Raw genomic sequence first — 24,635 nt, forward strand, 5'->3', positions numbered from 1 at the left:
ATGTATGTATGTGTGCCACATCTTCCTTATCCATTCATCTATTGATGGACACTTGGGTTGTCTGTTGTGAATACTGCAAGAAACACAGGGGTGCATATATATATTTTTTATTAGTGTTTTTTTTCCCCTTTGGGTTAATATCCAGTAGAGGAATTGGATCATATGGTATTTCTATTTGATTTTTTAGGAACTTCCATGCTGTTTTCCACAGTGTTCGTAGCAATTTACATTCCCACCAATAACACACAAGGGTTCCTTCCCCACCCCCCTCCCCCACATCCTCGCCACCACTTATTGTTTCTTGTGTTGATATTACCCATTCTAACAGGTTTGAGGTGATATCTCAAGGTGGTTTTGATTTGCATTTCCCTGATGATGAGTGGTGTTGAGCATCTTTTCATGTGTTCATTGGCCATCTGTATGTCTTCTTTGGAAAAATGTTCAGTTCCTCTGCACATTTTTTATTGGATTTTTTTTTATGTTGAGTTATAGCTCCTTACATATTTTGGACACTAACCCCTTATCAGATATATCCTTTGCAAACATCTTCTCCCTTTCAGTAGGTTGCCTTTTTGTTTTGTTGGTTTCCTTCACTGTGCAAAAGCTTTTTATTTTGATGTAATGCCAATAGTTTGTTTACCCTTGCCTTAGGAGACATATCTAGAAAAAATGTTTCTATGGCTGATGTCAGAGCAATTATTGCCTGTGTTCTCTTCTAGAATTTTTATGTGTCAGGTCTTTAATCTGTTTCAAGTGTCTTTTTGTGTATGGTTTTAAAAGGTGGTAGAGCTTATTCATCTTATTTAACTAAAACATCATGCCTGTTGGTTAATAACTTCCCATATCTCCTTCCCTCCCTAGCCCTTAGTAACCACCATTGCACTCTTTAATTTTATGAAGTTGAGTATTTTGGATATTTCCTATAAGTGGAATCATGTAGTGCTTGTCTTTCTGGATCAGGCTTATTTCACTGAGCAACTGAGCATAATGTCCTCAAGGTCCATCCATGTTGTCACATTTTACAGCATTTCCTTCCCTTTTAAGACTAAATAATATTCTGTTGTATGTATACACCACATTATCTATTCATCTGTCAGTGGACATTTGGTTTGCTTGACATCTGAGCTATTGTGAATGGTGCTACAATAAATGGGAGTGCTAATCCATTTGAGATTCTGGTTTCACTTCTTTTGGATATATACCTGGAAGTGAGATTGCTGAATTACATCCTAGTTCTATTTTTAATTTTTTGAGAACATTTGTACTGTTTTCCATATAGGATGTGCCATTTTTGCATTTCCACTGACAGTGTGCAATGGTTCCAGTTTCTCCACACCCTTGCCAACACCTCTGGGTTGTTTTTGTTTTGTTTTTTTGCTTGTTTGTTTTAATAGTCATTCTGACACATGTGACATTGTATCTCATTGTGTTTTTAAAGTTTTTATTCCAATTCCAGTTAACATACAGTATAATATTAGTTTCAGATGTACAATGTAGTGATTAAACACTTCCATACAACACCTGATGCTCCCCACAAATGCACTCCTTAATCCTCATCACTTATTTAATGCTTCTTCCCACCTGCTTCCCCTCTGGTAACCATCAGTTTGTTCTCTATAGCTAAGAGTCTGTTTCTTGGTTTGTATCTCTTTTCCCCCCTCTGCTTGTTTGTTTTGGTTCTTAAATTCCACATAAGCGAAATCCTATGGTATTTGTCTTTCTCTGACTGACTGACTTTGCTTAGCATTATACTCCATAGCTCTATCCATGTCATTGCAAATGGCAATACTTCATTCTTTTTGATAGCTGAGTTATTCTCACATCTTTTTTATCCATTCATCAGTCAATGGACTCCTTGGGCTGTTTCCATAATTTGGCTATTGTACATAATGCTGTATAAACATCAGGGAACATGTATCCCTTTGAATTAGTATTTTTGTATTTTGGGAGGTAAATACCTAGTAGTGCAATTGCTGGATCATAGGGTAGTTCTATTTTTAACTTTTTGAGGAAACTTCATACTGTTTTTCAGAGTGGCTGCACCCGTTTGTATTCCCACCAATAGTGCAAGAGGGTTTCTCTTCCTCCACATCCTTCCCAACACATGTTGTTTCTTGTGTTGTTAATTTTAGCCATTCTGACAGGTGTGAGCTGATATCTCCTTGTAGTTTTGATTTGTATTTCCCTGATGATTGTGGTTTTGATTTGTAGTTCTTTGATTAGGGATGAAGACCATTTTTTAATATACCTGTTGGCCATTTGTATGTCATCTTTGGAGAAATGTCTGTTCAAGTCCTCAACCCATTTTTAAGTTATTTTTTCTCATTGAGTTCTGTGAATTCCTTATGTATTTCATAGATTAACCCCTTATCAAATGTATGGTTTACAAATATTTTCTCTCATTCTATAGGTTGCTTTTTCACTGTTTCCTTTGCTGTGCAGAAGCTTTTCAGTTTGTCTATTGTCTTTTTGTTTTTTGTTTTTATTGCCTGTGCAAAAGCATATCCATGAAATCATTATCAAAACAAATATCACGAAGCTTATCCCTTATGCTTGTTTTTGAAAATTTTTTACAGTTTCAGGTCTTTCATTTGTCTTTTTTTTTTTTTTAAGATTTTATTTATTTGAGAGTGAGCATGAGCATGTGCATGCACACATGAGCATGAGCAAGAGGAGGGGCAGAGGGAGAGATACAGAGGGAAAGAATCCCAAACAGACTCTGTGCTGAGCTCAACATAGGGCTCATCTCATGAGCCTGAACTCATGACCTGAGCTGAAACCAGGAGTTGGACACTTAACCAACTAAGCCACCCAACTGCCCCATCATTTTACTCTTTAACCCAGTTTGAGTTGATTTTTGTGTATGGAGTAAGATATGGTCCAACTTCATTCTTTTACATGAAAATATCCAGTTTTCCCAAACCCAAGTAGTTGAAGAGACCATCATTTCCCTATTGTGTATTCTTGGAACCCTTGTTGAAATTAGTTGATCATGTATATATGGATTTATTTTTGGGCTCTCTATTCTGTTCCATTGTTTTATAGATCTTTTTATGCAAGTACCATACTGTTTTGATTATTAAAGTTTTAATAACTTTATAATATATTTTGAAATCTGGAAGTGTCATGCTTCCCATTTTGTTTTTTCTTAGAATTGATTTGGCTATTCATAGTCTTTTGTGGTTCCTTATGGATTGTAGATTGCCTTTTCTATTTCCATAAAAAATGACTTTGGTGGCGCCTGAGTGGCTCAGTCATTAAGCATCTGCCTTTGGCTCAGGTCATGATCCCAGGGTCCTGGGATCAAGCCCTGCATCGGGCTCAGTGGGAAGCCTGCTTTTCACTCTACCACTCCCCCTGCTGTGTTCCCTCTCTCACTGTCTCTGTCTCTGTCAAATAAATAAATAAAAATCTTTAATAAAAAATGACTTTGGAATTTTGATGGGGATTGCACTGAATCTGAAGATTGCTTTGGGAGGTATAAACATTTTAACAACTTTAAGTCTTCCAATCCACGAACACAGGATATCTTTCCATTTGTTTGGGTCTTGTTTAATTTCTTTCATGAATGTTTTTGGTTTTCAGTATAAAAATCTTTCAACTCCTTAGTTTATTCCTAAGTATTTTATACTTTTGCTACTATTATGAATGGGATTGTTTTTCTAATTTCCTTTCCAGGTAGTTCATTGTTAGCATATAAGAGCACAACTGATTTTTTTTTTTTTTTTTTTTTAGTAAAGGGATTTTTCTTTTTAATGTATCTTAATTTTTTAAAGGTTTTATTTTAGTTCCAGTTAACATAGTGTTGTATTAGTTTCAGGTGTACAATATAGTGATTCAACAATTCCATATGTTACTCCATGCTCATCACACGTGCAGCCCTTAATCCCCATCATCTATTTAACTCGTCTCTTCACCCACCTTCCCTCTCGTCACCATCAATTTGTTCTCTGTTAAGAAACTCTCTAGTTAAGTGTCTGTTTCTTGTTTGCCTCTCTTTTTTTCCCCTTTGCTTATTTGTTTTGTTTCTTAAATTCCACATGAATGAAATGATATGGTATTTATCTTTCTCTAACTGACTTATTTCGCTTAGCATTATACTCTCTAGCTACATCCACGTCATTGCAAAAGGCAAGATTTCATTCTTTTTTATGGCTGAGTAATATTCCATTGTATATATATGCCACATCTTCTTTATCCATTCATCTATAGGTAAATACTTGGGTTGCTTCCATAATTTGGCTATTGTAGATAATGGTACTATAAACATAGGGGTGCATGTGTCTTTTAGAATTAGTGTTTTTGTATTCTTTGGGAAAATACCCAGTAGTGGGATTACTGGATTATATGATTATTTTAAAATTTTTGAGGAACCTCCATACTGTTTTCCACAGTGACTGCAAAAGTTTCCATTCCCACAGCAGTGCAGAAGCGTTCCTTTTTCTCCATATCCTCACCAACCCCTGGTGTTTCTTTTATTGTTGATTTTTAGCCACTCTGACAGGTGTGAGGTAATATCTCAACATAGTTTTGATTTACATTTCCCTGATAAGTGATGATGAACATCTCTTCATGTATTTGTTGGCCATCTGTATGTCTTCTATGGAGAAATGTCTGTTCATGTCTACTGCCCATTTTTAAATTGGATTGTTTGTTTTTTGGGTGTTGAATTTGATAAGTTCTTTATATATTTTGGATACTAACTCTCCCTCTATCAGATATGTCATTTGCAACTCTCTTCACCAGTCTGTAGGTTGCCTTTCAGTTTTCTTGATTGTTTCCTTCACTGTGCAGAAGCTTTTTATTTTGATGTAGTCCCATTAATTTATTTTTGCTTTTATTTCCCTTGTCTCAGGAGACCTATCTAGAAAAAAAGTTGCTATGGCTGATGTCAGAGAAAATTACTGCCTGTGTTCTCTTCAAGGACTTTTATGTTGTCAGGTCTCACATTTAGGTCTTTATTCCATTTTGAGTTTATTTTTGCATATGGTGTAAGAAAGTGGTCTAGTTTCATTCTTTTGCATGTCACTGTCCAGTTTTCCCAACACCATTTGTTGAAGAGACCATCTTTTTTTCCCATTGGATATTCTTTCCTGCTTTGTCAAAGATTAATGACCAAATAATTGTGGGTTCATTTCTGGGTTTCCTATTCTGTTCCATTGATCTATGTGTCTATTTTTGTGCCAGCACCATACTTTTTTGATCACTACAGCTTTATAATACAGCTTGAAGTCTGGAATTGTGATGCTTCCTGCTTTGTTTTGCTTTGCTTTAAGATTGGCTATTCAGAATCTTTTGTGCTTCCATACAAATTTTAGGATTGTTCTAGCTTTGTGAAAAATGCTATTGTTATTCTGATATGGATTGTATTAAATGTGTAGATTGTTTTGGGTAGTATATTTGTTCTAACCCATGAGCATGGAATGTCTTTCCCTTTCTCTGTGTCATCTTCAATTTCTTTCCCCAGAGTTTTTATAGTTTTCAGAGTACAGTTCTTTCATCTCTTTGGTTAGGTTTATTCCTAGGTATTTTACTGTGTTTTTTTTTTTGGTGCAATTGTAAATGGGATAGATTCCTAAATTTCTCTTTCTGCTGCTTCATAATTGGTGTATAGAAATGCAACAGATTTCTGTACCTGGATTTTGTATCCTGCGACTTTACTGAATTCATGTATCAGTTCTAGCAGGTTTTTTGTTTTGTTTTGTTTTGGTGGGGTTTTTTTTGTTTTTGTTTTTTTGTGGAATCTTTCAGGTTTCCTTTATAGAGTATCATGTCATCTGCAAACAGTAAGTTTTATTTCTTCCTTACCAGTTGGATGCCTTTTATTTTTGTTGTCTGATTGCTGTGGCAAGGACTTCCAGTACTGTTTTGAATAAAAGTGGTGAGAGTGGACCTCTTTGTCTTGTCCCTGACTTTAGGGGAAAGGCGCTGTTTTTCCCCATTTAGGATACTAGCTGTGGGTTTTTCACATATGGTCTTTATTATGTTGAGGTATGTTCCCTCTCGACCTATTGTTGAGGGTTTTTATCATGAATGGATTTTTTACTTTGTGAAATGCTTTTTCTGAATCTATTGAAATGATCATATGGTTCTTATCCTTTCTTTTATTAAAGTGATGTATCATGTTGATTGATTTGCAAATATTGAACCACCCTTGCAGCCCAGGAATAAATCCAACTTGATTGTAGTGAATGATTTTGTTAATGTATTGTTGGATTTGGTTTGCTAGTATTTTGTTGAATTTTGCTTTTATGTTCATCAGAGATATTGGCCTCTGTGTGTGTGTGCGTGTGTGTGTGTGTGTGTGTGGTATCTTTATCTGGTTTTGGTATGGGGTAATGCTGGCCTCATAGATGAATTTGGAAGTTTTCTTTTATTTTTTGGAATAGTTTGAGAAGAATAGGAATTAACTTTCCTTTAAATGTTTGGTAGAATTTGTTTGTGAAGCCATCTGGTCCTGGACTTTTGTTTTTTGGGAGTTTTTTGATTACTGATTCAATTTATTCCCTGGTTATCAGTTTGTTCAAGTTTTCTATTTCTTCCTGTTTCAGTTTTGGTAGGTTATATGTTTCTAGGAATTTATCCATTTCTTCTAGGTGGCCAAATGGTTGGCATATAGTTTTTCATAATATTCTCTCATTATTTATATCTGTGGTGGTGTTATTTCTCCTCTCTCATTTGTGATTTTATTTGGGTCCTTGCTCTTTTCTTTTTGGTAAGTCTGGCTAGAGGTTTATCAATTTTATTAATTTTTTTTCAAAGAACAAGCTCCTGGTTTCCTTGATCTGTTATATTGTTTTGTTTTAGTTTCTATATCATTTATTTCTGCTCTAATCTTTATTACTTCCTTCCTTCTGCTGGTTTGGGGCTTTGTTGTTCTTTCTAACTCCTTTTAAATGTAAGGTCAGGTTGTTTATTTGAGACTTTTCTTGCTTCTTGAGGTAGGCCTCTATTGCTAAAAACTTCTCTTCCTGCTTTTGCTGTGTCCCAAAGGTTTTGGACCATTGTATTTTCATTTGTTTCGACATACTTTTTATTTTCTGCTTTTATTTCCTGGTTGACCCATTCATTGTTTAGTAGCATGTTATTTAACCTCCACATATTATTGGTTATTCCAGATTTTTTCTTGTGGTTGATTTCTAGTTTCATAATGTTGTGGTGAGAAAGGTGCATAATATGACTTCAGTCATCTTGTATTAAGTCCTGTTTTGTGGCCTTATATGGGATCTACTCTGGAGAATGTTCCATGTACAGTTGAATGTGTATTCTGTTTTAGGATGGAATGTTCTTTTTTTTTTTTTTTTAAGGTTTTATTTGTTTATTTGAGACAGAATGAGAGAGAGAGAGCACATGAGAGGGGGGAGGGTCAGAGGCAGAAGCAGGCTCCCTGCTGAGCAGGGAGCCCGATGCGGGACTCGATCCTGGGACTCCAGGATCATGACCTGAGCCGAAGGCAGTCGCTTAACCAACTGAGCCACCCAGGCGCCCAGGATGGAATGTTCTAAATAGTTGTTAAATCCATCTGTTCCAGTGTGTTATTCAAAGCCATTGTTTCCTTGATGATTTTCTGTTTAGATGATCTGTCCATTGATGTAAATGGGGTGTTAAAGTCCCCTACTATTATTATTATTGATTAGTTCCTTTGTTATTAACTGTTTTAGGTGTTTGGGTGTTCCTATGTTGGGGGTATAAATACTTAAAATTGTTGTATCTTGTTGGATTGTTCCCTTTATTATTATATGGTGTCTTTCTTTGTTTCTTGTTACAATCTTTGTTTTATAGTATAGTTTATTCAATTTAAGCACTGGTACTCTGGGTATATTTTGACATCCATTTGCATGATAAATGTTTCTCCATCCCCTCACTTTCAATCTGCAAGTGTCTTTAGGTCTAAAACGAGTCCTTGTAGGCAGCATATAGATGGGTCTTGTTTTTTTTATCCATTCTGACACCCTGTGCCTTCTGACTGGAACATTTAGTCCACTTACATTCATAGTAAATATTGATTTGTGTTTATTGTCATTTTATTTGTTTTGTAGTTTTTTCTGGAGATTTTCTGGTTCTTGTCTTTCTGTCTTTCATGGCTTACTTTCTTTAGTGATATATTTGGATTACTTTCTCTTTATTCTTTTCATGTTTATTGGTGTTTTTTGATATATGGTTACCATTGGGTTTGTATATAACCTCTTCTCCATATAGCAGTCTGTATTAAGTTGATAGTTAAGTGTGAACCCATTTTTTTCTCTCCTCCTCCCTACATTTTAGGTATGTTATTATATTTTATATCCTTTTTTATGAATTTTTTGATTTTTCTAACCAAAATTTTCATTTTTACTGCTTTTATGTTCCCTGCCTATATACTGTCACTTTTGGTCTTTTCTTTCCATTCAGAGAGTCCCCTTTAATAGTTCTTGCAGGGCTGGTTTAGTGATCACAGGCTCCTGTAGTTTTTGTTTGTCTGGGAAACTCTTTACCTCTCCTTCTGTTCTGAATGACAGCCTCGCTGGATAGCGTATTCTTGGCTGCAGATTTTTCCCATTCAGCACTTTGGATATATCATGACATTTTCTTCTGGCTTGCCAAGTTTCTGTTGAGAAATCTCCTGCTAGTCTTATGGGTTTTCCCTTATAAGCTAATGACTTCTTTTGTCTCACTGCTTTTAAGATTTTTCTTTATCACAATATTTTGCCAATTTAATTACAACATGTCTTGGTGTGGGCATGCTTTTGTTGCTTTTATGGGAGTTCTCTGTGCCTCCTGGATCTGAATATCTTATTCCTTTCCCAGCTTAGGGAAGTTTTCACCTACTATTTCTTCAAATAAATTTTCTGCCCCCTCTTCTCTCTCTTCTCCTTCTGGGATTTCTATAATACAAATGTTACTACATTTGATGGAATCACTGAGTTCACTAAGTCTATTTCTGTTTCATATAGTTCTTTCTTTTGTTTAGCTTCACTGCTTTCTATTAGTTGTCTTCTAGGCATTAATTCATCCCTCTGCTTCTTCCAGCCTGCTGTTCAGGGTATCAAGTGTGTTTCTACTCTCATTTATTGAACTGTTCATCTCTGATTCTTTTTCAATTCTTTTATCTCTCTGGTAAGGGCCTCACTGATGTCTTCCATTCTTTTCTCAAGCCTAGTGAGTATCCTTATGATCATTGCTTTAAATTCTCTATCAGGTATGTTACTTATATCTGTTTCACTTAGATCTCTGGCCATGGCCTTATCCTGTTCTTTCATTTGGGATAAAATCCTCTGTCTTCTCATTTTGTCTAGGTCTCTGTCTTCTGGTGTATGTTAGAAAAGGCAGTTATGTCTCCTGCTCCCAAAAGTAATGGCCTTCTGAAGAAGTCCTACAGTGCCCATGGCCCAGTGCTTCAGGGAGTGCCTCCAGTGTGTGTTGCATGCACTCTGTTGTTGTGTTCTGGCTGCTCTATCCTTCAGGCCAGTCATCTGTAGAAGCTCTTCTTGCCTGCTATGAGCAATATTTTGTCCCTGGCGTAAAGGTGGTGAATTTTAACTACTTAGGTTTGCTTGTGAAATGAGACCTGTCACCACTTCCACTGGAACTGAGGCCCTGTAAAACTCCCTGTTTGGGAGACATGGTTTGGGCAGAGGTTTGTGCTGGTCTTCTAGAGGAGGGGCCTCCCACACTGGGATCAAAGTAAGTGTGACCAAAGAGGCAGTTCCACTGGAGCACAGGGGGATAGAGCTTATGTAAGTAAGGTAGGCAGCCAGTGGCTGCGCTGCACTCCTTCCCACAGGTGGCTCTGTGTTTATGCTGAGGGCAATGGCACCATCTCCTTTGTTCCTGGAGAGGTGTCTCAGTGAGAGCTGCCTCTCAGGCACACACCCTGAGGAGAGCAAATAATCTCCCCACTGTGTGCCTCAGGTGCTCTTCAGATCACTGTTTCCACACTGTATGCCCATGGGTTGTTTGCCTGCCTTCTCTCCAAGAGCAGTGCAGTGCCCTTGGGCTCTATCCCAACCAAGCCTGTGGACCTTTAAAACTCCAGGCTTTAAGCCCTGCTGGTTGTAAGAACTTAGGAAATTCAGCCCCTCTCATTTTGCTGTGGGGAAACATTTTCCTTGTGCATTCCCCTGTGTGCTCCTTTCTCTCTTGCCCTTCTCCTTGACCATAGCTCCCTGCCCTCTGCAGGAGTCAGGATCCTTTTCTCCCCTAAACTATGTTGCTGCACTTCCTACCTTCGTTAGTGTGGCCTCTTCTCTCCCTTCAGTTGTAGAGTTTGTCTGCCCATCTTCAGGTCAATTTCTGGGGTATTTAAGATGATTTGATATTTATTTACTGTATTCATGGCATGAAGTGAGCCTAGGGTCCTCCTACTCTGCAGCCATCTTCCCTTCTCCTAGGGTTTGTCCATTTTGTTAAAAAAAAAAAAAAAAAACAGCTCTTGGTTTCATTGTTTTGTTTTGTTTTTGTCCTCTTGCTTTTTGGTGTCTACATACTTTATTTCTGTTCTCATCTTATTTCCTTTCTTCCACTCACCTTGGGCTTTGTTTTTTCTTTGTTTTGTTGTTCCTATAGGCATAAGGTTAGATTGTTTGAGTTTTCTGTTTCTTGAGGTAGGCCTGTATTGCTATTTTTTTTCTTGGAAGTGCTTTCACTATAGATTTTGGACCATTGTGTTTTCACGTTCATGTGTCTCTATATTTCTTTGATTGCTTCATTGACCCATTGGTTGTTTAGTATCATGTTTAGTCTCCAAGTGTTTGTGGTTTTTTCCAGCTTTTTTCTTGTGATTTATTTTAATTTCATACTGTTGTGGTCAGAACAAATGCATGGTATGATTGTTATCTTCTTAAATTTATTGAGTCTTATTTTATGGCCTAATATGAAATCTATTCTGGAGAATGTTCCATGTACACTTGAAAAGAATGTGCATTTTGCTGTTTTAGGATGGAATGTTCTGAATGTATCTGTTAAATCCATCTGTTCCAGTGTGTCATTCAAAGCCATTGTTTCCTTGTTCATTTTGTTTAAATGATCTGTTCATTGATGTAAGTGGGGTGTTAAAGTCCCCTACTATTGTATTATTATCGATTAGTTTCTTTGTTTTTAGTTATTTTTGTTGTTGTTGTTGTTGTTCTCTCTTGTTCTCAAAGTTTTGGAATTACAAAGACTCAAAAGGAGAAGTCTATGTTTTGCTAAGGAGCAAGGTACAAGATAATGAATGATATAACGTAACCAAACATGACATAATGTAACATCTACCTGTATATATTTGTAATATTTTTTATGATGAAAGATTTTTATGATTTTTATGAAATATTGTCATGAAATATTTTTATGACAAAAAGAGGTAGGAGATAGACTCCATCCTATTAATCTTATTTCTTTTCCCCTTTGGGGGACTGAAGATGAGATTGGTGTAGGAAATTAATTAACTTTTACTTTTTATATTTATGTAGTATTCTTGTTAAGTGAACCTGTATTTTTTTTTTAAATTTTATTATGTTATGTTAGTTACCATACAATACATCATTGGTTTTTGATGTGGTGATCCACGATCCATTGTTTTCATATAACACCCAGTGCTCCATGCAGTACATGCCCTCCTTAATACCCATCACTGGGCTAACCAATCCCCCCTCCCCCCTCCCCTCTAAAACCCTCTTTGTCTCTCAGTTATTTTAGGTATTTGGGTGCTTCCACATTGGGTGCATAAATATTTACAATTGTTGTATCTTCTTGTTGGATTGTCTCACTTATTAAAATATACTATCCTTCTTTGTCCCTTGTTACAGGCTTTGTTTTAAAGTCTAGTTTGTCCAAAATAACTATTGCTCCTCCAGCTTTCTTTCAATATCCATTTCCAGGATAGATGTTTTTCCATCCTCTCACTTTCCATCTGCAAATATCTTTAGGTCTAAAATGAGTTTCTTATAGGGAGCATATGGATCGGTCTTATATATTGTTTCATCCATTATGCTACTCTGTCTTTTGATTGGAGCATTTAGTTCACTTACATTCGAAGTAATTATTGATAGGTATGTACTTATTGTCATTTTAAAAATATGCTATCTGGTTGTTTTTGTAGTTCTTCTTCCTTTCTTCTCTTGCTCTTATGATTATTTGTAGTGTTTTGTTTGGATTTCTTTATTTTTTGTGTAGGTATCGTAGGCTTTGGGTTTGTGGTTAGCATGAGGTTCATACATAATATTCTAAGTAAATAGCAGTCTATATTAATTTGATAGTCATTTAAATTCAGACACATTCAAAAAAATAGAAAAAAATATTTTTCCACATCCTTTTTCACTCCCTTCTCCAAGTTTTATGTATATGTGGTCATATTTTACATCTTTTTGTTCATAGTTTTCTTATGTCTAATTATGGCCATTTCTTTTCCACTTTAAAGAAGTCCCATTAACATTTCTTGTAAGGCTGGTTTAGTGGTGATAAACTCCTTTATCTTTTGTTTGTCTGGGAAACTCTTTATCTCTCCTTCAAATCTGAATAATAACCTTGCTGGTAGAGTATTCTTGGTTGTAGGTTTTTCCCTTTCAGCACTTTGAATATATTATGCAACTCTCTTCTGGCCTGCCAAATTTCTGCTGAAAAATAAGCTGATAGCCTTGTAAGTTTTCCCTTGTAGGTCACTTTGTTTCTTTCTTGCTGCTTTTAAGAGTCTCTCTTTAACATTTGACATTTTTAATTATTATGTGCCTCCTTGGGTTCATCTTGTCTGGAACTGTCTGTGTTTCTTGGACTCGGATGTCTATTTCCTCCCCTAGGTTAGAGAAAATTTCAGTTATTTCTTCAAATAAGTTTTCTACACCTTCCTCTTTTTGGGACCCACCCCTATAATGTGAATGCTTCTCTTGATGTCCAAGAGATCTCTTAACCCATCCTCATTTAAAAAATGTATTTACTTTTTGCTGTTCAGTTTGTGTGCTTTCCAATACCCTGTGTTCCAGATCACTGATAAGTTCTTCTGCATCTGCTAATCTGTTGTTTCCCTCTAGTGTGTTTATTTCAGTTACTGTATTCTTCAGTCCTGGCTCTTTCTAATATTTTCTCTCTTTATTGAAGGTCTGAGAATTCTTCACTCTTTTCTTTTGAGCCCAGTGAGTACCTTTTTGATCATTACTTTAAATTCGTTATCAGGCATATTGCTCATCTGTTTCTTTTAGTTCTTTTCTGAGGTTTTGTCTTTTTCTTTCTTTTGGAACATATTCCTCTGTCACCACATTTTGCTTGACTTTCTGTGTTTGTTTCTATGGATTAGGTGGAACAGCTACTTCTCCTAAACTTGAAGGAATGGTTTTGTGTATGGTGACCCCTACGCAGAGTCTGTGCTTGGTGACTTGCTGGCTGGCTGGAGCTGTGGTTTCAAGGAGTAACTAGCATATATAACTACAGCATTTTACAGAAAGAAGAAAGGAAAAAATAATAAAAAAGAAAATAATAAAGGAAAATACATTTTTAAGTGAAAAAGAGAAAACAAAAAATTATAAAACAAGACAAAGCTGAACGCCAATATCTATAAAACAAGAGATTTTCCTTTTTAAAAAGGAAAATAAAATAAATTAAAAATTATACACACAGAAAAAAACCCCTGCAGTTTGTTTTCTGTGTCCCTGCACCAAAGGACAGCTGCTGTGGGCTTGTGAACTTGTGGATCCTGGGCTTACTTGAGGTTGCAAGTTTTCTGTGAGCCAGACCCTGTTCTGCTCTGGGCTTTTAAGGTGGGGGGGAGAGCATTCCTACTGCTGCTCAGCCCTTTTAAACCCCAACCTTTTTACTGTGTCTCAGTGTGAGAAGCTGGTGTGGGCTTGTGGACTCTAGCCTCGCTGAGATCATGAGCTCACTGAGACAACCTGACACGCCCATGATGGTGTCCAGACCCTGCTCTGGTCTGGGCTTTTATGTTGGCATAGGAACATAAATCATGTCATTCTCCAGTTCCTCTGACCTGGAGAGCATTCCTAAAGCTCTTCTACTGTTTGGCAGAGTTTCTAGTGTTTCTCCTATATAAAGGAGTTGCTCTTTTAGCCAGTTACTCTTTTAAACCATGGCTTTCTTTCTGTGCCCAAGGACCGAGGGATCTGTTCCTGGTCCCTCAGTACTATCTCTCCCCACCGCCATTCACAGTGTTGGCAGTGTCTCTATCTTCCTTGCTGTGTCTCTGTCTTCCCTGATGTTTTCTTGCTGTTCTATCTTTGGTTATTCAGTAGTTGTTCAGTCACTCTCCAGTTCTTCTTCAGGAGAGATTGTCCTATTAATAGGTGTAACTTGGTGTGTTCCATGGAGGAGGTGACTTCAGAGTCTTCCTACATTGCTCTTGAACAGGAACTCCTGAAACACACTTTGTATCCGGCAACTTTACTGAATTCACTTATTAGTTTTATTAGTTATAATAGTTTTTTTAAAAAATGGATTCTTATGGTTTTCTGTATATAAGATGTCCTCTGCAAACAGATTGTTTTGCTTTCTTTGCAATATGGATGACTTTTATTTCTTTTTCTTGTCTAACTGCTCTAGCTAGCACTACTAGTACTGTGTTAAACAGAAGTGGGGTGAGTGGGCATCTTTGCCTTGTTCCTGATTTTTTAGAGGAAAAATTTTCAATTTTTCAGCAATATGTTATCTTTGTGCTTTTAATATATGGCCTTTATTTTGTTGAGGTATTTTCCTTCTATTCCTAGTCTGCTGAGAGTTGTAATCAGGATTTGATGTTGAATTTGAGCAAATACTTTTTCTGCATCTGTTGAGACCATTGTGATTTTTATCTTTTATTCTTAGGATGTAATATATCACATTAATTGATTTTTGTATATTGAATCATCCTTGCACCCCAGGAATAAATCTCAATTGGTCATGGTGTATAATCCTTTCAATGTGCTGTTGAATTTAGTTTGCTACTTTTTTTGAGGATTTTTGTGTTTATTTTTATCAAAGATATTGGCCTGTAGTTTTCTTTTCTTTGTCCAGCTTTGGTATCAAAGTAATACTTGCCTCATAAGATGAATTTGGAAAGATTCACTCATCAGTTTTTGGGAAGAGTTTGAGAAGGATTGGCCTTAATTCTTCTTTAAGTGTTTGGTGGAATTCACCAGTGAAACCATCTAGTCCTGGACTCTTCGTTGGGAGATTTTTTATTACAGTTCCAATCTCCATGGTAGTTATAGGTCTGTTTAGGCTTTATATTTCTTCATGACTTAGTTTTGGTAGGTCCTATGTTCTGGGAATTTATCCATTTCTTCTAAGTTGTCAAGTTTGTTGGTGTGTATTATTCATAGTTGTCTATCATTCTTTTTATTTCTATGTCCTCAGTTATAATATCTCTTCATTCTGATTTTGAGTTTGTGCTTTTTTTTTTTCTTTCTTAGTTTGGCTAAGGGTTTGTCAATTGTGTTTATCACTTCAAAAAAAACTGTCAATTTTTTCTATTTTTAAAATATTTCTATTTTGTTTTTTCTGTTCTTTGTAATTTTCTTCCTTCTCCTAACTTTGGGCTTGGTTTTTCTTTTTCTAGCTCCTTGAGGTGTAAATTTTAGGTTACTTAAAGTCTTCCTTTTTTGATGTATGAACTTATAGTTATGAATTACCCTTTTAATATGTAATTTTGGTATGTTGTAGTTTTGTTTTCACTTGTCTCAAGGTAATTTCTAATTTCCTTTTTAGTTTACCCTTTGACCTAGTGATTGTTTAAAAGTGTGCTATTTAATTTCCCCTTTATTGTGAAGTTTCCAGTTTCCCTTCTGCTATTTTTGTTTCATTTTGTTGTGGTAGGAAAAGATAGTTAATGTAGTTTTTTCATATTTTTAAATTGAGACTGATTTTATGACTTGGCATGATCAATTTAGTCCAATTTCATCATCTCCCATGGAAAACCGGCAGAAAGATTAAGCAACTTGCATGAGATCACACAGTTAGAAGTCACACAATTACCATAAACTGACACCTAACTCAATGTTCTTTCCTCTGTCCACACTGGCTTTATGTTTTCTAATATTAATCACATTGATTCAGACTCAAGTAATCATTAAAACCTTTATTTTCTAAAGCAGATTTCATCCTACAAATTTAGGAATACAAGCAGACAATCAAATCCATTAAAAATGGAATGTAATTGGGGTGCCTGGGTGGCTCAGTAGGTTAAGTGTCTAACTCTTGATTTTTGGCTCAGGTTATGATCTCACAGTCATGAGATCAAGCTCGGTGGAGGGCTCCACACCCAGCAGGTAGTCTGCTTGAGGATTCTCTCCCTCTGCCCCCCTCTCTCAAATAAATAAATCTTAAAAAAAAAAATCAAACTATAATCAATTGTAACTAAGGAGTTCTCATCCAAAGGAAATCTTGGTGGGTGGAAGAGACCGAAATCTGGCTAGTTTATTGGATTTCATAGCATAGGTTGCAGCATTTTCAGTGAGTTTTTACTCTTGCTCTAGACAAGAAACTAACAGGAGAACCAGTCAAGCATCCTGATGCTTTTCATATGCAACAAGGGATGATAATCCAGCTTGATACCCAAGTAGATAAGTGAATAAACTAATTCTAATGAACAGAATAGGACTTTATAAAAAATGCATTTAAAAATGAGAAACATCTACCAACTGAAAAGGTGGCACATACTTGTCAGTAGCCTTGTTCTCAAATATATAGTCAAAGTATAACTTTACTTTATGAAAATATATAGCAAATATTACATGGTCATCATTAAAATGTTTTAAGTCCTAGAGGCTGTGATACAGAGCTGTACATTACAAAAAGTAGTATATTTAAATATTAGTTTAGAACTACATAAATATCAGTGGCCACCATTGGGCTCATGCTCATTTGTTTCATTAAAAAATAATAATAATTTTGAGAACGTGTGGCAATAGTCCACAACTGCTAGAGCCTACCAATTACAGCACTCCCCAAGAAAGTAAAACATTATATGGGAGAAGAGGGGGTCTGTAGTCAAATAAATTTGGGATGTACTAAATTGTTTCCCAAGGTCATAAGGTTAAAAATGACCCCACCCCACCCAAGGTCTCAGCCAAACTTTATTTATGTATTCATTTAAATTTTAATTCCACTATAGTTAACATACAGTGTCCTATTCATTCCAGGTGTACAATATAGTGATTCTATAATTCCATATATTACTGAGTGCTCATCAAGATAAGTGTACTCCTAATCCCCTTCACCTATTTCACCCATCTCCCCAACCACCTCCCTTTTGGTAACCGTCTGTTTGTTATGTATACTTAAGAGTCTGTGTTTCGGTTTGTCTTTTTTTCTTTGTTCATTTGTTTCATCTCTTAAATCCCACATATGAGTGAAATCATATGGTATTTATCTTTCTCTGACTTATTCACTTATTGTTATACTCTCTGGCTCCATCCAAGTTGTTGCAAATGGCAAGATTTCATTCTTTATGATGGCTAAGTAATATTCTGTGGTCTGTATACCACCAACTTTATCCATTTATCTATCAATGGACACTTGAGCTGCTTTCATGACTTGGCTATAGGAACTAATGCTGCAATGAACATAGGGGTGCATATATCCCTTCAAATTAGTGTTTTCATTTTCTTTGCATAATCTGGTGCAATTACTGGATGATAATGTAGTTCTATTTTTAATTTTTTGAGGAACTTTCATACTGTCTTCCACAGTGGTTACACCAGTTTGCATTCCCACCAACAGTGCACAAACGTTCCTTTTTTTTTTTTTCCACATCCTTGCCAACACTTGTTATTTCTTGTGTTTTTGATAGTAGCCATTCTGATAGGTATGAGGTGATGGCTCATTGTAGTTTTGATTTGCATTTCCCTGGTGATTAGTGATGTTGAGCATCTTTTCATGTGTCTGTTGCCCATCTGTATGTCTGTTTGGAGAAATGTCCGTCCACATCTTCTGCCCATTTTTTAATTGGATTATTTGTTTTTTGAGTGTTGGATTGTATGAGTTCTTTACATATTTTATAAACTAACCCCTCATTGGATGTGTCATTTGAAAATATCTTCTCCTATTCAGTAGGTTGTACTTTAGTTTTGTTGGTTGTTTCCTTTGTTGTGCAGAAGCTTTTTATTTTGATGTAGTTCCAATAGTTTATTTTTGCTTTTGTTTCCCTCGCCTCAGGAGCGATATCTAGAAATGTCTTGTTATGGCTGATGTCAGAGAAATTATTGCCTGTGCGCTCTTCTAGGATTTTTATGGTTTCAGGTCACACTCGTAGGTCCTTAATCCATTTCAAGTTTTTGTGTATGGTGTAAGAAAGTGGTACAGTTTCATTCTTTTGCATGCAGCTGTCCAGTTTTCCCAACACCATTTGTTGGAGAGACTTTTCCCCCATTGTATATGCTTGCCTCCTTTGTTGTGGGTCAATTGACCATCTAATTGTGGGCTTATTTCTGGGCTTTCTATTCTGTTCTGTTGAACTATGTGTCTGCTTTTGTGCCAGTACTGTACTGTTTTGATCGCTACAGCTTTGTAATGTATCTTCAATTCTGGGATTATGATACCTCCAATTTTGTTCTTTTTCAAGATTGCTTTGGCTATTTGGGGTCTTTTGTGGTCCATACAAATCTGAGGATTATTTGTTATAGTTCTGGGGAAAATACTGTATTTTGTTAGGGATTGCCTTAAATGTGTAGATTGCTTTGGGTAGTATGGACATTTTAATACTATTCTTTTAATCCATGAGCATGGAATGTCTTTCCATTTGTTCCTGTCTTCAATTTCTTTCATCAGTGTTTTTTTTGTCTTTGTTTTTTTTCCAAGCTTGCTTTCTCTTGAATTCCTGTTTTATTTTTAAATCATGAGTTTTTTCTTCCTTGTCATAATCTTTCACATGTTTCTGTTCACAATTCTGTTCTTTCTCTTCCTTTTGGGCACTTGTCTCCGCTTGCCTCACGGAGAGCCCATAGTTGTGGCACATGCAGAAACTCAAGAGTTGACTCCTCTTCACCTCATTTCTCTCTGAAGCAGGTGCTGTTTATTCTGCATAGAAGCTTCCTATTAGCTTTTAAAAAAAAATTTTTATTGTTATGTTAATCACCAAACATCATTAGTTTTTTTATGTAGTGTTCCATGATTCATTGTTTGTGCATAACACCCAGTGCTCCATGCAGAACGTGCCCTCTTTAATACCCATCACCAGGCTAACCCATCCTCCCACACCCCTCCCCTCTAGAACTCTCAGTTTGTTTTTCAGAGTCTGTCTCTCATGGTTCGTCTCCCTCTCCGATTTCCCCCCTTCATTCTTCCCCTCCTGCTATCTTCCTTTTTTTTCTTTTCTTAACATATATTGCATTATTTGTTTCAGAGGTACAGATCTGTGATTCAACAGTCTTGCACAATTCACAGTGCTCACCATAGCACATACCCTCCCCAGTGTCTATCACCCAGTCACCCCATCCCTCCCACCCCACCCCCCACTCCAGCAACCCTCAGTTTGTTTCCTGAGATTAAGAATTCCTCATATTAGTGAGGTCATATGATACGTGTCTTTCTCTGATTGACTTATTTCGCTCAGCATAACACCCTCCAGTTCCATCCACGTCATTGCAAATGGCAAGATCTCATTCCTTTTGATGGCTGCATAATATTCCATTGTATATATACACCACCTCTTCTTTATCCATTCATCTGTCGATGGACATCTTGGCTCTTTCCACAGTGTGGCTATTGTGGACATTGCTGCTATAAACATCGGGGTGCACATACCCCTCCGGATCCCTACATTTTTATCTTTGGGGTAAATACCCAGTAGTGCAATTGCTGGATCATATGGTAGCTCTATTTTCAACTTCATCAGTGTTTTATAGTTTTCAGATAACAGATCTTTCACCTCTTTGGTTAACTTTATTCCTAGGTATTTTATTCTTTTTGGTGCTATTGTGAATGGGATTGTTTCTTTAATGTCTTCCTGCTACTTCATCATTAGTGAATAGGAATACAACAGATTTGTGTATATTTGTATTCTGCAACCTTACTGAATTCACTTATTCTAGTATTAGAGTCTTTAGGGTTTTCTATATTGGGTATCTGGGTTATATGATCTTTTCTTACAGAAAATTTTCTGAGACTTAATTTCTAAAGATTACATGTTAGGAAATGTTTCTGCAAGGGAAAAATAAAAACCATTATTATTTACTGAGCACCTATTATGTACCATAGTGCATTAAGTATGTTACTTTTACATCTCTACGGAGTAGAAGCACTATTAACATTTCTGTTTTATAGATGAGGATATACTTGCCCGTCCACTTAACCCAATGAATGGAATTAGCAGAACATTTCCAGAATACATGTCAAAATCAAACTGTAATTAAAAAAGGTTCCCTTTGTAGGGAACTTACAAAGGGAACCTTTTATTAGAAATACATCACTAGATGTAGAAACCCAAAGGCTGTGAAATGTGCTGTGATGACATCCACTTTGCTGATACATGGCAAGTTTCCATCCTGTTTAATAACAATTTTGAGAACTCAGCAAGCTCTCAGAATTATGTATAAATCTCACTCTTAACCCTGGACTCCCTCAATGAATTTGAGAATTTCAAGATTCTTTCCATGTAAGGTGGAAATGGTTAAAGGCATGAACTGAAGAAACCGATGATAAAGAATAAGGATGGAGCTGAGTCTGTTCCACTCACCTAAGAGAAAATGGAAAGTAGAATCATGGCATAGGAAGAACTCTTGACTGTCTGGACCATCCATTCCCATCTCCATTTGGGCCATATCCTTCAGGTTTCCAGGAAACCACATTGGGTCAGCCAAAACCAATGCACACAATGGGGATTCAGTAACTTGCCCCAGAGGCATATGCTTCATACAATCACTTCGTTGGAAGAAAAGTTTCCTAAAGCATGGAACATGCATTGCCTGAGGCATCATTTAGGTTGTCTGTCCAAAGTGTAAATTACTGGAGAGGCCTAGAAAACTAGAACATTGCCAGCCTCTGTAGATGCCACTAAAGAATCTACATTTTCAGCAAACACCTCATGGCACTCTGATGTGACCTCAAATTTGAGCCTGGAAGTAGGTAAGAAAGAATCCACTTTACCTTTTTTAACTAATAAGAATAACTTTATTCTTCAACTAGAACCTGTTTAGAAGACAAAAGAAGGAAGTAATGTTTAAGAGTAGTCCATTTGGGCATTCCAAAGTGTGTCCCTTAATTGGCAGTGGGTGTTTAGGGGGACACAACAGCTTGAAAATAGTCTTCTCAGGCTTATAGCTTTGGCAGCCCTAACCACCATGGTCTCATCTTGCCAACCTTGGACACATTTCGCTCTTTAGGAGAGAAAACTTCCTTTTGTAGCTGTTTATGGAGAAGCCCACTACAGATATAGCAATCATTTTTCCCTCTTTTCCCAAAACCACATTTCAAAATTTATATCAGTCTTTGTAATTGAATAACTAAATACCAGAACGAAATTGAAGTCACAAAAATTCATTTTTTAAGTTTAGAAAGCTATAGCTCCAAATACTAATAGTTTATTTTTGAGTGGTAGAGGAATAGGTTTTATTCTTCATGCTTCCCAGATTTTTACATCTTTTACAGCGGCCCTCTGTTTTTATTTTGATTATAAGAGTTTTCACATAAAAATACTTTTTCTTTATTATGTTAGTCACCATACAGTACTTAGTTTTTGATGTAGCGTTCCACAATTCATTATTAGCATGTAACACCCAGTGCTCATTGCAACACATGACTAAAAAAATTCAGAGAGAAAGTGTGCACGTGAGCGGGGGGGGGGCGGCAAAGGAAGAGGGGTAGAGAGAGAATCTCAAGCAGACTCCCTGCTGAGCACAGAGCCCCATGGGGCTTGATCTCATGACCCTGAGATCATGACCTCAGCCGAAATCAAGAGTGGGATGCTTAACTGACTGAGCAACCCAGAAGCTCCAAAAAATACTTTTTAAAGAAAGTGGACTTTGAGGCCTCAGAATAGCATTCTATTTCTTCCAGAAATACCATTCTATTTTTTCATCCTAACAGCAAAATGGGCAGTCCATCCTTAGGAATACAAAGTTCTCATCGAATCTTCTTAGTGGGCTTTTATCTATGCTCTTCTTTATCTAATGGCAAGTGAAAGTGTGATAGAAAGGAATATGCTGTTTTAAGAGAACATCTCAAGGTAGGCATGGGAGGATCCTAAATATTTTTATGTGAAGCACTAAGATTATGGTGCTGTATTTAAATTCTAGGATGCAAATTTCTCACGATCTAACATCTCTGAATTTAGTGTCTTTTAAAAAGTTTTGAGATATAATTCAGACATTGAAAGTCACCTTTCAAAGTGTAAAATTTGTTCAGTATATTCAGAATTGTGCAACCATCACTGTTATGTAAATTTAGAACATTTTCATGTAATCCTGAAAGTAATAATGTAGTAATTACTCCTTGACTCCTCTCTCTCAATGTTACTTATTAATCTATGTTCTGTCTCTGTGAATATGCTTATTTTCTGACATACAATATGTGGTCTTTTGTGTCTGGCTTCTTTCACTTGGCATGTTTTCAAAGTTCGTATCAGTACTTCATTAATTTTTATAACTAAATATTCCACTGTATGGATATATCTTGTTCATTCATCAGATGGACTTTCAGGTTGTTTCTACTTATTGATTACTATGAATAATGATGTTATAAATATTCATGTACAAGTTTTTGTGTGAACATGTTTTCAGGTCTCTTTGGGTACGTATCTAGCAGTCACATGGCAATTGTCTATTTTACGTTATGAGGAACTGCCATACTATTTGTTCCAAAGTGGTTGTATGTACTATCTTACAGTCCCCTCCCCCTCAACAGTGTATGAGGGTTTCAATTTTTCAACACATTGCCAACACTAGTTAGTCTTATTTTAGCCATCATAGTGGGTATCAAGTGCTATCTCCTGGTTTTAATTTGCATTTCTCTGATGCCTCGGGATGGCAATCTTTTTATGTGCTTATTGGTTATTTCTATATCATCTTTGGTCAAAAGATTTGAGTAGATATTTTTCCATTTTTTTACTGTGTTCTTTTTATTGATGAGTTAGAGGAGTTCTTCACATATTCGGGATACAACTCTTAATAGGATTTTCAAATTCTATTTTGTGGTTTGTCTTTTTACTTTCTTGACCATGTCCTTTGATGTATAAAACATTTTGTTTCAATGTGGAATTTAAGAAATGAAACAGATGAACAGAGGGGAAAGAAAACATTTTTAATTTTGAAGCCCAATTTATTTTTTTGTGTCATATTTAAGAAATCACTGACTGATCCAAGGTCACAAAAGTTTACTGTTTTCCTCTAAGAATTCTATAGTTTCAGCACTCTGATCCATTTTGAGTTAATTTTGGTGTATTGTGTGAAGTAGGAATCTAACGTCATTCTTTTGTATGTGGCTATCTAGTTATCCCAGTTCCATTTGTTGAAAATACTGTTCTTCCCTCCTACACTGTTGGTGGGAATGCAAGCTGGTGCAGCCACTCTGGAAAACAGCATGGAGGTTCCTCAAAAAGTTGAAAATAGAGCTACCATATGATCCAGCAATTGCACTACTGGGTATTTACCCCAAAGATACAAAAGTAGGGATCCAAAAGGGTACGTGCACCCCGATGTTTATAGCAGCAATGTCCACAATAGCCAAACGGAGGAAAGAGCCAAGATGTCCATCAACAGATGAATAGATAAAGAAGAGGTGGTGTATATATACAATGGAATATTATGCAGCCATCAAAAGGAATGAGATCTTGCCATTTGCAATGACGTGGATGGAACTGGAGGGTATTATGTTGAGCAAAATAAGTCAAACAGAGAAAGATATGTATCATATGATCTCACTGATATGAGGAATTCTTAATTGCAGGAAACAAACTGAGGGTTGCTGGAGTGGGGGGTGGGGTGGGAGGGATGGGGTGACTGGGTGATAGACACTGGGGAGGGTATGTGCTCTGGTAAGTGCTGTGAATTGTGCAAGACTGTTGAATCTCAGATCTGTACCTCTGAAACAAATAATGCAATATATGTTAAGAAAAAAAAAAAGAAGAAGAAGGTAGCAGGAGGGGAAGAATGAAGTGGGGGAAATCATAGGGGTAGACGAACCATGAGAGACGATAGACTCTGAAAAACAAACTGAAGGTTCTAGAGGGGAGGGGAGGGGGGTGGGAGGATGGGTTAGCCTGGTGATGGGTATTGACGAGGGCACATTCTGCATGGAGCACTGGGTGTTATGCACAAACAATGAATCATGGAACACTACATCTAAAACTAATGATGTAATGTATGGGGATTAACATAAGAATAAAAAAAAAAAAGAAAATACTGTTCTTTTCCCATTGAATACTCTTGGCACCCTTGTCAAATGGGATGTATCTCACAATTGTAAGTGGCTGTTTTTCTAAAACCCATCTTACAATTCAGGGAATCTTAAGTGTTCCAATACTTTATCAAATTTAATTCCTGAAATAAAAGCCCATGTTAATGTGCATTTTCTTTAGGGAAATGAAAAATCCATTTCCCTCAAAAATATTAAGCCTCCTTAAATATCAATGTGATGAGAAACTACCAAATACATATATTTTCTTATGAAAGACCTATTAGTTTAAGGCTTGAAGGCTTACCCATAATCCTTATGCTGTTAAAAGTGAATGAAGATTGTCGCAAAAGTAGCCATATGACTATAAT

This window comes from Mirounga leonina, unplaced genomic scaffold (genome assembly GCF_011800145.1).
Source record: "Mirounga leonina isolate KUSES-001 unplaced genomic scaffold, KU_Mleo_1.0 Mir_82, whole genome shotgun sequence".
Taxonomy (NCBI): Eukaryota; Metazoa; Chordata; class Mammalia; order Carnivora; family Phocidae; genus Mirounga; species Mirounga leonina.